This window comes from Lissotriton helveticus, chromosome 5_1 (assembly GCF_964261635.1).
Source record: "Lissotriton helveticus chromosome 5_1, aLisHel1.1, whole genome shotgun sequence".
Lineage (NCBI taxonomy): Eukaryota > Metazoa > Chordata > Amphibia > Caudata > Salamandridae > Lissotriton > Lissotriton helveticus.
In genome coordinates this window covers 163,531,972-163,547,298 of record NC_136065.1, presented here as the reverse complement: position 1 = coordinate 163,547,298, position 15,327 = coordinate 163,531,972, and positions in this window count along the sequence as shown.

Sequence of the window (15,327 nt, the reverse complement as noted above, 5' to 3'; positions counted from 1 at the left end):
TCGTTAGCGATAAATATCGCTTAACGTTGGTAATATGCCCCCAAGTGCCATGATCAAGCAGAAAAATCTGCTGGTAAAGTAGAAGGATGGAACAAGGACAGGTAACAATATGGAACTGAAAGGAAACAGGATCTGGGTAAAGGGGAGAAAACAACAAAGCGCAAGGAGTGCTGAATGGTGAACAAGTACTGGCAGCAGAAGGAACTATCATTGGTAGTGGCAAGGTATCTGCCTTTTCCTGCTGCCTCTAATAAACTCCCCCAAAAGTGCTTAACCATCCACCTGATTGGTTGCTCACTGATCCAATCCCTGAGGACTCTGCTTGTCTGATCCCTGGAAGTTTCACCCTTGCACACAACTCTCCAGCCGCCATAGGCGTGTCCTCCACACCGTTAATGTTATATAAGAACTGTAAAATGGGGGGCGTGGCCTGAACGCCGCACAAGATGGCGGCTTGACTGCGGAGCTCCGGACATCGGACGCCGATGCCAGCAGTTTTCCTATCTTAAACTGCACCCTTTCGAACGCCGACTTCATCTTCTTGCATCGGAGTATGAGGTGAGCAGATTGACACCACCTGCGTCCCTCTACTCCGTCTAAATGCAGACTTTTCGTGACTGACGCGGCGCGCTCTCAGGCGGCCGCCATTTCCTTTGAACTTTTGCCGCGTCTCCGTTTTCTGTCAGCGGAGGACTTGCACCGCGGTGCGGTGCTCTCCTTGTCAACGCTACTCAATGCGGCAAGAAGATATACATAATACTGATGTTCCTCATTAACTGAATCCTCATGTTAGCGTTTTTCAGCCTGTGGTTCCCCTATTTCGTCACGCTTTCTTCACGCTGAGCGCTGCTTTCAGGCTGAATTCCTCATCTGGGCGCCGCTTTTCAAAGGCATTTTCAATGGAACCTACAAGAAAGGATATCATTTGTTTTTGTTTATCCTAAACAACGTCTATCTGTTTCCACACATGATACAGACGATTTTTCTCTTCATGCTCATATTATACAGTGCTGTTCCAGTCTTTTTGAGTACACCTTTATTTTAATGATGTCTTTTGTGTGGCGCATTTTACTTTCTTCTGCGCAACAAGGTTCTGACATCAATGTGTTGTGCTCTACCTTTCACAGCACTGATATTTTTTCTTGCTGAGGAATACTTTCACCACAGAGCTTCTATCTTCTGAACCTACAGGAACATTATTATTTATCTCCCATACCATATATGGGGAAATTGCGCACTCAGAAGCTCACGACTACCAAAACCAAGCCACATCTTTCCTCAGACTCTGACTCGACGACGCAGGCCATGGAGGACACCATTCCTTCTAAAGCGGAGGTCACTCGTGGGGCTATTCCTAAGACTACCGTCACCAGTAAACTTCTGCAACCTGGCTCCACGAAGCGTCACAAGAAAGATCCACCATCTCCAGGTTCTGAGTCATCATCCGCTTCCATGGATCTTATTCTTGAAGAACTTCGAGCACTTAAACCCTTCATGGCTGAAACTACTAAAACACTGCAATTTCTTCACGATAAATGGTCCACTCTCGAATCCAGAGTCCTGATAGTGGAACAATCAACGGAGGCTCTACAATCTTCCTGCTCAAGAATTTCCTCATTGGAGAAGGATGTCTCTCTCTTAAGACGACAGACTGAGGAGTTGGAAAATAGAAATCGTCGCAATAACCTGCGCCTTTATAATCTTCCAGAGCTCACAGAAGGGTCCAATCCAACCTCCTTCTTCCAAACCTTTTTACCAAAAATTTTGGATCTTCCATCTTCTGTCACACTCAACATTCAACGTGCTCATAGACTGGGTCCGAAAGTTTCCTCCAAGCCCCGCGGAGTCATCATGCTCTTCCTACAATATACCGACTTACTTCAGGTACTTTCAGCAGCCAAAGCGAAGAAGCAGATTATGTGGGAAGGTCACCGTCTGTATCTATCTCAAGACGTAGCCAAAGTGACAGCTGACCGCAGGAAACAATTTCTCGATCTACGACCACGATTGCGAGATCTTGGCGCCAGATTCGGTCTCCTTCATCCTTGCCTCTTCAAGGTTACGTATAAAGAAAAGACAACGACTTTTGAAGACCCACGAGTCCTTGAAGAATTCCTCCGTCACCATGAAACCATCAACATGGACACTGCAAGACCAGTTTAATGATTTATGTGTCTTCCTGATTTGACTAAAATTTTTTACCCCTTTATTTCCCTACTGTACCTAGTATCGACTCCCCTTACCTTATTGTATCCATATATATTTTGTTTACTTCATTCTACTGTCGCGTAGTTCCTATACTTGGCGTCCTTATGTACTTTTAACTTATCTATTCCATTTTTTGTCTCATCACAGATCCTCTCCTTCTGTTCCCCGTCCCGGTGTAGTTTCTGCTCCCTTCAATTGATCCTAAGCTGATTCCTCCGGTGTTCGATGACGTGAGTTTCTGTTGTTGATGTCGTCCTCTTCTGGCGTCGTCACCCCCTAGTTCTCATTTGTATTTGTTGTTATGTTTCTTCTCTTGACTTGTTCTCTCTTATCTTCCTTTATATTCCTTTCTTTATCTCTTCTTCTCTTTCTTGCTCTCACTTTCTCTCTCTATCTCTCTCATACATATGTTCTTGCAATCTTACTACTTCTTTCAACATTTCTCAACTACTTTTCTATTCCACTTTCTCTTTTCTCGTATATCATTCTCATGATATTGTACATTCCGAGTAGTCACCTGGAATGTTAAGGGGTTGAATAACCCCATTAAACGTCAACGAGTTTTAACACATTTAACCAGACTTAAGGCAGATGTAGCCCTTCTTCAAGAATCCCACCTCACAGATTTAGAGTCTACTAAACTTAAACAATGTTGGGTGGGTCACGTTTTTTATTCACCTGCTGTAGGTAAGAAAAATGGTACTGTTATACTCTGTCATAAAAAGTTAAATGTTTCAATTGTATCTCAAGAGTGCGATGATGATGGTCGTTGGGTAATTGTTAATCTTCTTATAGACAAAATACCTCTAGTTATTTTTAATGTTTATGCCCCAACTGGCGTTGATAAATTGTTCTGGCCTGCTATTTCGAACAAACTGGTTACCCTCAATGACCAATACGTTATTCTTGGCGGTGACTGCAACCAAATTTATGATCCCTTTATCGATAGAAATTCAAAAGTTAAATTTGTTCCTTCCAAAATGCATACCCAGTTTATCTCCTCTATACAGAATAATGCATTAGTTGACATTTGGAGGCTTTGTAACCCTGACCTCAGAGAATACTCTTTCTACTCCCCCACACATCATTCCCAATCACGTATTGATTACCTTTTCCTTAGCAAACCTCTGGCCCAACTTGCCATTCACTCAGATATAGGCTCCATTCTCATTTCAGACCACGCTCCCGTTTTTGTGGACATTGATCTTATTCCCTACTCCCCTCATTCAGGCCGTTGGAGATTTAATAATTCCCTACTTCTTGATTCTGATTTTTGCACCCAATTTAGGCAATTTTCCACTGAATTTTTTACACTTAACCACCTTCCTGAATCTCCTTTTGTTATGATTTGGGACTCGTTTAAAGCAGCTGCACGTGGTTTTATTATTAATTTTGTCTCCCAAAAGAAAAAACAATCAATCTCTAAGTCAACTCAACTCTTGGATAAAATTAAAAAATTGGAATATACGTACTATAACTCAAGTTCTGAAGCTTCTCTACGTGAATTAATTTCAGCCAAACTTGATTTCAATAAATTTACCACCAATGCTGCCTCTAACTCTCTCCTAAAATGCAATTCCCGCTACTACGGCGGACAAAACAAGATGGGCAGGCTCCTGGCCAATTACCTTAAGATACGTAAAGAACGTACAAAAATTGAATCCTTGCAAAACCCACATGGAGTGTCTTTCTTTAAAGATAAAGACATACTGGCTCAATTTGTTTCCTTTTACCAAAATCTCTACACTCCCGAATCTATTCCCGACCCTCAAGATCTCCTTTCATACTTTCAAAATATCCCTTCTCCAGAAGCATCCCATCTTGATTTTCAATCATTAGATTTGGACATTAGCCAATCGGAAATTTCTCATGCAATCTCTATTCTTCGTCGAGGTAAAGCCCCAGGGCCCGATGGTTTTACCATTGAATTCTATACTTACTTCTCTTCCCTTCTTCTCCCAAAATTGCATCTCCTATTCCAATCTTTTGCGGCCTCCGGATCCTCTCAAGGAACCTTCCAAGAAGCATTGATTTGTTTGATACCTAAACCAGATAAAGACCATACCCTATGTAAGAACTACCGTCCCATATCACTAGTAAACACTGATTATAAAATCTTCGCCAAAATTATAGCTCTCCGACTAGATCCCTTATTACCAGAACTTATAGGTCCTGAGCAATCCGGTTTCGTTAAGGGTCGCCTATCTTCAGATAATTCTCGTGTTTTCTTTAATATTTTGAGTAGAGCCCCATCCCTTTCTTCCCCCCTTGCTGCTATCTCCCTCGATGCTGAAAAAGCATTCGACAGAATTGGTTGGGACTTTATGTTCCAAGCTCTTCAATGGTTTGGCTTCCCCCCTAAATTCATATCTCTAATATCACTACTATACTCTAGCCCCCATGCGTCAATCTTTGCCAATGGTATGGTTTCCGACTACTTTCCTCTTCAAAGAGGGGTTCGTCAAGGATGCCCACTATCCCCTCTACTGTTTATTATAGCCTTAGAACCCTTTTTAACTAAGATTAGACTTGATGACACGATCACTGGTTTCCAATATGGCCCTCACCAGCAAGCTAAATTATCTGTATACGCTGATGACATTTTATTTTATTGCTCGGACCCTCAAACAACTCTCCCTTCCTTCCTTCGTCAAGTTTCTTCTTTCTCTACCGTCTCAGGTTATCGTCTTAACACAGATAAATGTGAAATCTTACCTTTAAATCCCTTATGCCAAAAACATCTCTTTGAATCTTCTGGCTTTTCCTGGCAGCCCATAAAGATCAAATATTTAGGTATCTGGTTTGCCCCCCGTATTCCAGACACTCTTAAATTTAATTTCGAAGCTCTTTCTACCAAAATTAATACATCAATAACGCGGTGGAACCCTCTATTCCTTTCTTGGTGGGGTCGACTAGACTCCATCAAAATGATGCTAGCTCCCTTAGTCCTCTATTCTGTTTCCATGATTCCCGTCCGTATTCCAGATCATTACTTCAAATCGATCGACTCCCTTCTATTAAAATTCTTATGGAAAGGCAAAAAATCTCGGATAGCACTTTCTTCCCTGAAAAAAGACAAATCCCTTGGTGGTGTCAAATTCCCCCACTTTAAGTCTTACCATAACGCATTTTCTTTAAAACAATCTATGAGGTGGCTTTCTTCAGATCTTCCTCGCATTCCTCCCCTATGGCTCACATTAGAATCCTCTCTTCTTCACCCTTATGATTTTCGAGAAGTCCTCTCCTTTACCTCTAAGGTATCATCCATTTGTTCCCCCATCATATCTCACTCCTGCTCTCTTCTTCGTCCATACTTAATATCCACATACCCATCTGCCTCCTCCACCCACGCTCAACCTATTTGGCACAATAAATTCCTCAAAATTCGTAATCGTTCCTTATACTGGAAATCCTGGCATTCCCATGGTCTAAATTGGATCTCACAACTTCTCTCAGATACTCAACCTCTTTCTTTCCAAGACCTTCAAGCAAAATTCTCATTACCTGCCTCATCCCGTAAACAATATTTATCGTTACTTCCATCCCTTACTCAATATCTTTCTTCACTCCCAACCTCTACCTCTATCCCTACCACACATCTTTCGATTTCTAATGCTATTGATCAATCTCTTTCTGCGTCATTTATTTATAAATCTTTACAGTCCTCTGCTGATCGTACAAAATCTAAGATTGAGTTGGCTTGGGAGGAAGATTTATCTCACACATGGTCCATTATTTTATGGGACAAAATTTGGTCTAAAATTCATAGTACATCCAGAGCTGCAAATACCACACAAACATTATTCTTTATTTATAATCGTATTCTATTCACTCCATTATTCCTGTCCTCCTTTTCCCCAGACACTCCATCTACTTGTTGGTCCTGCAATTTCCCCACAGCTGATTTGAAACACATGTTATTTGAATGTCCTCCCATATTACGTTTCTGGCACTTAGTATGGTTTCAGCTCCAAAAAATTTTCAACATTACGGTTTCATTCTCCATTTCACATATTTTCTTAGGTTCCCTCTCTCCCACACTCGCTGATTCCCACTCCAACCAAAAATTACTTGATCTATGCATAGCCATTGCTTTCCATCATATTACATCACACTGGAAACAAGCTAATGATGTTTCTTTTACTGCATGGTGGAACGCAGTTTGCTTTAATCACCGACTTGACACTAATTTTGTTTCTCCTATCTCCTTAGCAATCAAACGTGATCTCTTATGGCTTCCCCTCACTGACTATCTATCCACAGTTGCTAAACCTCCTCCACCACTTCCGATTCGTACTGTTGAAGTTTGTAAACCTCCATGAATGCATTACCTTAATTTATTCGTTTAATATACTATCTGTTACAGCTAGTATTTTATCATATTTTTTATCCATTCTCATATTTTCAGATATCTCCTCATTCCCCTATGTTCCTCATATTCATTATTTATTTTTTCATATTTTATGCTTCAGTTTCCCCAACGTAATTCACTATTATGTAAGATTGGTCTCATTTTTTCATAACTCTTGATTGTTTCTTCATTTTCTGTCTTTGTTTCTTTATATTTCAATAAACTTCAAACTTAAAAAAAGAACTGTAAAATGTACTAACAAACTTACACTGTCATACAATAATTTCTTTTTGACCAGGAAAGGGTTCCATGAAAATAATTAGCCATGTCATTCTATACGTAGACTCATCCATCAAACCCTTTCTTCAATTTAGCTTTGGATTGTTCACCTATGTCTACTAAGAGAGTCGAGAAAGTTTAAATCAAACCCATTTGCTTGTTGCAAGGGAGGCTAACTGTCAGGGCCGTTTCTACCATTAGGCAGGACTAGGCAGCCGCCTAGGGCGGCAAAAAACAACCGTGCATGAACGTTTGTTAAATAAACATATCCCTTGTTATTTGTGCTGTACTTGTCAGAATACAGCGTACGCCCGTAGAGACTGTGATTAGTGTGAAATGTGATGGCTACCATCGGCAGAACGCATTTAGCGCAGCTCGACGTTTATTTCATAATTGTTATACTTTCATAATCCGGCCAAATATATGGAGATCTACATAGAGGTATCTGTAAAAATGTGATTATAAAAGGAGCACGGATGCGCGTTTGGGAAGAAATCACTCCAGCCCCAGGCCCACTAAAAGAGACATAATTTAGACTTCTTGTTGGAGAAATCTGGAACAAACCTTCCTGAAAGGCACTACCGAGTGGGCCTGTGAATGAGGTATGTTCTGTCTTTTTTTGTGGTAACACTTTGTATTGTGCTAAACACAGCATGTGCGACTTTGCATTTACTTATCATATTATTTTCAGATTAATGCAACTTTTCAGTCTGCACACTTTTTTTTTTAAAGATTGTATTTCTTTTAGCAATTTCGACAGTACAGTGAAAAAAACCCACTACAATTGTAGCCATCATCCCAAACACTAGTAGATCAGGAATATATTCCCACTCCCAGGGACCAGTGATTACATAACAGTTCATTAGAAATTTACTATTAGTTTATCCTTCTTCTCAGAAATGCTCCTCACTCCCCATGATTGCCAATAAGCCCATACCCCTCAGATTCTTAAGTCTGCACAGTTATTTCAGAGAGTAAACAGAGTCTAAAGATTAGATGTCAGGTAAGAGTGCTTTTTCGGGTATTGAGAGAGAAAAGCAGCAGGAGAAGAGCTAAATACGTAAGTGTTGTCAAGCTGTGAACAGTGCCAGATTTCTATGTATGACTGCAAACCCCCCTCCTGTTTTGAGTGTGTTATCTATATGTTTGATTCTATAACTATCTGGGATGAGGATGTCCAGGATGTGTGTAAAGGAGGGAGGGTGTGCTCTAGGTTTCAGTGATGAAGAGGGCATCTAAGTTATGTTGGGGGAAGACTGAAGAGTGCACATTGATAAGCACTCCTCACACAACACCCTCAGTTGATGCTTATCAAACAGGCAGAAGTATTTGCATCCCTGAATCCATAAGTGGCCCCGAAAAAGATTATCCTGGCATTGCTTGATATCTTGTCTATCTCGCCCCATAAAGCAGCATACTATGGGTTGGTTTGATTCTGCATGGGTCTGTGTATCTGCCTGTGTTGAGTGTGATTGGAGGTGGTAGAGGCCAGTACCCCTACCGTTCTCTCAACTCAAGTCCATGATAGCATAACTGAGTTAATACCCTCAGAACAGGGCAATATTACTTACATAGCTGCAACAATTGACACAGATGACTTACTTTAATACAGATTTGACAGTCCAGACTAGATAGAGAGGCACCAAAGCTGGCCTCTATTCACCAACACCTGGATGACAGGGGAAAAGAGTGAAGCTAGTAAAAGGGAGGGGCGGTATTTTTAAATTCTCGCCAAGGGCGGCAAAACACCTAGAAACGGCAGAGCCAAGTAACCCATGTCATTACTTACTCTGGAAAACCCAGCCTGACAGGCAATGCCAAGGAGTGTGGTGCAATGGATAATTTTTTGTACTTTCTAGTGCAGTAGCTCTGTCTTAAACTTAGAGCAGAAAACTAACTGCATATCACAATGAAAATTCTGATGTTGCAAGTCAACCACCTCTCCAGAGGAGGTAACTGTGGGATTCCATCCTTTGACATCTTTATATGGGCCAAGGATTAATTATGCAGAGCAATTGTCTAAGTGCTCGATGTCCACCCATTCCGTTTTGCGTGTCGCAAATTGAGTTTTTTTGCGACTTGCAATTTACAGCGCACAAAACGGAATGTACTAATGTGTCTGAGACACATTTAGTGATTCCCAAAGGGGTTGCAAATGACCTGCCTCATCAATATTCATGAGGCGGGGCGCAATTTGCGACCCATTGGGAATGGGCTACAATCACAGGGATGGTGGCCTGCTGGGGACAGCAGACCACCATGTTTGTGTTTGCTTTTCAAATAAAGGAAAATAGGATGCGTTTAAAATAAAAAAATTAAAAGTTTTGTGTTCATTTTTCAAGGGTAGGCAGTGGCCTGTGGGACCACCGATTGCTCTTGGAAAATATTTTAGCTGCCAAACACAAAGGGCAAGGGGGCCCCTGGAGACACCTTCCTGTTTGCGACTGGTTATCCCTTAATTTGAAATTGGTGGTAATTGTGATTGTTTTGCAGTCGGATTTGTGGTCACAAAACAATCATACATCCCCTTGCGACTCGCTATTACAAAGGGATGCCCTTGGCATGCCCCTTTCTAATAGCGACTCGCAAATTCTGTTTTGCGAGTTGGTAATAGGTTACTGACTTGCAAAATAGGGCTTGTACATGCTACAGCCCGTTTTAGTAGTCAAAAGCGGCCCAATTTTCCATTTACGACCACTAAAACAGTTGTGCAAATGGCCCTTAACACCTTGCATGCTCATGACGATCTCAGCTCATCATGAGGCACGGTGTTCCTGTGCTCATGACGGGGATAATTCCCCTGCTGTGCTGAACGTTCCACGAAAACGGGTGCGGCCGCGACGAGCTCAGCTCGTCATGAGCACAGGAGCACTGTGCCTCATGACGAGCTCAGCTCGTCATGAGCATGGGGGCGCTGTGCGCCCCCCCCCGGCCCCCAGCACAGCGGGGGAATTACCCCCGCAGCGAAGGGGTTAATATATTGACTGGCTAGTCGTAGATTTTAAATGCAGTTCTTAAGTGAACAATGCATGCATCTCACATGAGCCAAAACCGATGTGACATATGCATGGTGTGGGCTAGCAAAATAAACATGACAATTTGTGTAAGCAGCAGGTTTCCACCTTCATCATGGAGTAAAACCATTCCCACAACTACCTTCTGAGAATGAGCCTGAGCAACTTCCTAAGTGGGCGCACTGCTCCATAAATAGACCGCTCTCCATCCACATGACCACAACGGTCAGGCCAAGAGTAATCAATGCCGAGAGTCACTTGCCCTGCATAAATCACGTATATCGCGGGAAACCCAAGACAAAGGCAACATGTAAATCCTAACTAAGGGGCCGATTAGGATCGCGGACGGACCTGCGTCCATCCGCGACCCCCGAGGTGAAGGAAACGTCCGCAGGGGCTGCGGCGTTCCCTCCAGTGCAATTAGGATGTGACCGCCACCCTGGCGGTCACATCCTGTATTCTTAACATTGCGGCGGGTGGTGCGTGAAGCAGCACACACCGCAATGTTAAAAAATGCATGTTTACCTTTGCATGCACGAAGCTGCAGGCACCGCGTGGTGCCTGCCGCTTCGTGCACGCAAAGGCAGGGGGGTACCATAGGTACCCCCCATGTGCACCCCCACCCCCCTTCACCCCTGGGCGCCCGCAACGGGCTCCCGAAGACAACACCGTATGCCTTTCCACGGCGGAAATGCCGCCGTGGAAAGGCATATGACCGCAGCTATCCTAATATGGCTGGCGGTGTCTGATAGACACCACCAGCCATGTTAGTGCTTTTCCGCCACAGTCGGAAGGCGACCGCGGCGGAAAAGTGGCGGACGGTCTTCCTGACCCCTTCAGCCATCCTAATCTGACGGGGGGTCTTTGAAGGCTCCGCAGCGGTTTTTCAGCATCCTCCGGCCCGGTGGACACTTCCGCCGGCCCGGAGGATGCGGAAAAACCGCAATCCTAATCGGCCCCCTTGTGTGGTTACCACTGATAGGAAAAAAAACTAAATTAATACTTCACCCACCCACCAAGACAAAATAAAATTAAAATAAAAGCCCACAACATCTTTGCTTCGGGATATTCTCTGCTGGTCAAGTCCATGCCAGGTCAACTGGAGGAGAAAAAGTAAGAGCAAAAGCCAGAAAGCATATCTGTAACCTGCACCTCCCCGGTCTGGTTTAGGCATGCATGACTACTTTGCCTTCCACCCACCAAATGCACCTGCAACCAAATGTGACTTTTAAACCATCAGAAGAAGAAGTCACATGACTATCTATTTCGTCTCTCACATCAATATTGCAAAGACTAATGATTTTGAAAGAGAAGGAGAGCCCATTGGTAGCCCAATGAGGTGCATGCTCTCATAAGTTGAGGATGCCTAAGATATGGCTTGCCTATCTCTATGAGCCAAGGAAAACAAAGGCCCATGTTAGTGTTGTGAAGGGTCATAATGGATCATAACTATGGGCCTCAATACTATGGCGGTCGGACCACCACAGTCAGGCCATCGGCGGTGGTCCCACTGCCATCGGACCCTGCATGACTGCCCGCCACTAAGGATGGCAGGCGGAGAGACCAACCGCCACGCATACGACAGCCTGTCGGTGCATTGGAGAGACTGCAGTCCCTACACAGTGGCAGTGTCTGCTCAAGCACTGCTGTAGAGATTACAATGTCCCCTACAGCCGGCCATTTCATGGTGGTTAACCTGCGTGAAAAGGCAGTAGGAAAGTAAGTTGGGAACCCATAGCGGACCCACCTTCCACCCGGGTCCACCAATATGGGCCCTGGGGGGCACCTATGGTGCCCCCTACATATCCCTGCACCATGTGGCAGGCACGGCTTGGTGCCTGCCACATAGTGCAGGGATATGTGCAATGTGCAATGTGTTTGATTTGGACTGCAGCTTGTGCTGCAGCCCACATCACACACTGCAATACAAAATATATAGATTGCAACCACCTCCTAATCCTAATGGCGGGACCGCTGACAGCTAGTCCGGCGGTCCCGTTCCTGACAGTATGGCGGTCGGAAGCTCGTCTGACCGCCATCATAATCAGGCCCTATTTTATTAAATTATTATTGGACTGGGCTGTTTCTGCAGGGTCACTCCAAATTTGTGCCTCCCTCTGCTGAACCTGTTTTTTTAGTCTTTTAGGACTTTGCACTCTCCTTTCCAAAGATGGTAAAATAGATATTTGCCTGATTGCTTTATTTAATTTACTTATAAGTCCCCAAGTTTATGGTACCAGATGTATCCAGGACTGCAGAACATTTTGTGCCATCCCCTAAAGTAGTTCTGGTAAACATGTCTCAGGCATGCCACTGTAGCCTGTACTGCAAGTGGAAAAATAAACATTTTGCCAGACCTAAACCTTACTTTTTAATACTTATATGTCACCCCTAAGGATACATCCCACAGATAGGAGAATTTTAAATGGATGTTTTAAAGATGATCAACCTGCAGCTTTTATTTGTATTACTACCCTGATAAGATTCCTTATAGATTAGACCCTAACAAGTTTGACTATGCTGAATAAAGTAAAATATTTTAGAATTGAAGCCCGAGTCGAGAGTGATTACTTTGCTCAGCTAGTTACTATGAAAACAGGGGGGCTTATTTACAAAGAATTGGCGTAGGGCAGCACGCAAGTCATTTTGCTGCCCTGCCCTCACCAATTAGAAAGGGCAGGACTGCACCATATTTACAAGATATGGTGCATTCCTGTCCTTTTGCAGCTGAGCGCCAATGCAGGCTCCCTTGCACCTTGGAGCGAGGGTGTGTATGTTGTTGGCATGGTTGTCTTTGTGCAGGAAGGGGCACCTTGTGCAGGAAGGGGCACCTTCCAGGCAACAAAAAAATCCTAAGAGGCGTTTTCCCTTTTCTATGTGTGCAGCACACATGAAAAGAGTAAAATGAGGAGAAATAAAAATATTTCTCAACTTTACGACTGCTATAGGGAGGCATATGTTTTTGGGGCTGTCCCAGTCTTTAGTGATTAAGTAAATCTGAGGCAGCGTCAAAATCGATGGGTGCTGTATGGGAACGCCACTGTAACGCCCATGGAATGCCTCTTTGATGCAGAGTTAGGCAAGGCAGCGCCTTGCAAGTTTTTGTAATACTCCATATCTTTGAGGCCATGCAAAGCTATGCAGAGTGGCTTTGTATCACTCAATAGATATGATTGAGAGGCTTACACTGCCGGAACATAGAAATAGACTTTGAGCCTTATTTATGAGGAATTGGCATAGGGCAGCGCCCAAAGCCTTTTTTTTGCAGCACTGCCCTACACGAATGTGAAAGGGCAGGAATTATTGGAAGGCATGGAATTTATGAAATACAGTGCATTCCTGTCCTTTCCCCTTGCACTGGCACACGATTTGCTGTTTAGCACCAATGTAGGGACCCTTGCACCATGGTGCAAGGGTGCCTCCGTTGCAGGCAGTATTCTTTTTATACAGGAAGGTGCACATTCCTGCTCGAAAACAATCCTGAGAGGCGTTTTCCTCATTCTATGTGTCCTGCTGAATGCAGAAGTTAATTAAGTAATAATTAATTGACAATTAATTAACAATACATTAATAAATACTTAATTGCTTATTAATTATGTACATTGTGCAATAATTATGACTTTTAAGTTATTTGTTAAGTGAGGGTTGCTGGGTTTGCAGAGATATAGGGTGGAAAGTTAATTATTGATTCATTATTTAACTAACTCTTAATGTATTAATTAATATTTAATTAGTTATTGATTATGTTAATTGTGTTACGTTTATTTATTTCAATTTTATTTTAGATTGGGCTTCTAGGTTTGGGGGGTATATTGTGGTAAAGTATTTAAGTAACAAATAATGTCTAGTTATTTTAAATTGATAACTCATTTTTAGATTGTTTAATAATTATGTAAATTGTCTTTTATATAAATATATATATAACTGTTTTAGGGTTAAATAATAAAGTTTATATTAAGAGTTTGATATTTATTAAAAATTGATAGGGTTATGTTTCATATATGTTATGTGTTTGAAGTGAAATACCTTCCCTACTGTTGCACAGATTGGAGTGTGAATAGTACCTTTTAGCCCTCCGAAGTCCAACACTTTCCAACTGTTGCTCAGACTGGAGTTGGAATAGTAAACTTTACCCCTACAAAGTCCAACACTTTTCCTGCTGTTGTACAGAGTCGAATGTGAATAGTAAATGTTACCTCTCTGGAGTCCAACACGTTCCCTACTGTTGCATAGACTTGAGTGAGAATAGTAAATGTTACCCCTCTTGAGTCCAGTGCTTTCCCTAATGCTACACGGACTGGAGTGGGAATAGTAAATTTTTCCCCTCCGGATTCCAATGCTTATCCCAACTGTTGTACTGATTGGAATAGGAATAGTAAATGTTAATCCTATGGAGTCCAACACTTTCCCTACATTTGCACAGACTGTAGTGGGAATAGTAAATTTTACCTCTCCCGAGTCTAATGCTTTCCCTACTGTTGCACAGGCTGGAGTGGAAATAGTGAAAGTTTACCCCTCCAAACTCCAATGCTTTCCCAACATTTTCACAGACTGAAGTGGAAATTATATATCTATTATTCCCAAACTTCAATACTTTATAAAATATTGTTTAAATATATCTAATATTCTTATTTGTTTAATTGTATATTGTTTGTATATATATATATATATATATATATATGTATGCATATATATATATATATATAAAAATGTTATCTAATTAATTTTTTTTTTTTTTTAGTAAATATCTTTTTTTGCTTTTCAAATGTAATTAATTTGGTAAGTTATTGCATTTCATATTTGACACACACACACACTTGGCGGTGCGGAAGTGGGACTGTTCCACTCCCGCACTGCCAAACTCATGTAGGAATCACCCAGAGTTTTCTCCTGCCTGGCGAGAGGTTCTTTGGCGTTTTCAGGGCGGTGCCTATTAAATAGCACAGCAAGGGGAACATCAACGGTAGTACCTGCACAGTATGAACTACTGTAGTCCAAGCCATGCAGGTACTGGTGTGCCTGCACACAGTGAGGCTCATGCTGTTCCCCCTGTGTGCATCCATATGGCATGAAGTACAAGTGGGTGCTTTAGGTTACATCGCCATGAAATGTGTAGTTGTAAGGTAATATGCTTGGTGGGATTTCAGCGGCCCACCCAGCTTATTGCGGCCTCAATACCACTGCGCCAGATCCCTAGTGGTTGTGGTGGTTCCAGGTTGGTCCGACCTCCCTGGTCATATTGGGGTGGTTGGAAGTCCGCCTCCACTGTACCCCCGCCCGAGTCTGGTTGTCTGTCGACTGGCAGACGCGTAATAAAGCCCTTACTATTTTAAACCATTTAAATATATGAAATGCGTTGATGTTTTGTCATTTATAATAAAAAACCGAGTGACTTAACCCATCTGGGAGTGCTGGACTATTATTTCCTATGAAGAAGGAAAATCTTATTTCCCCAACAGCTCATGGTATTTAAAA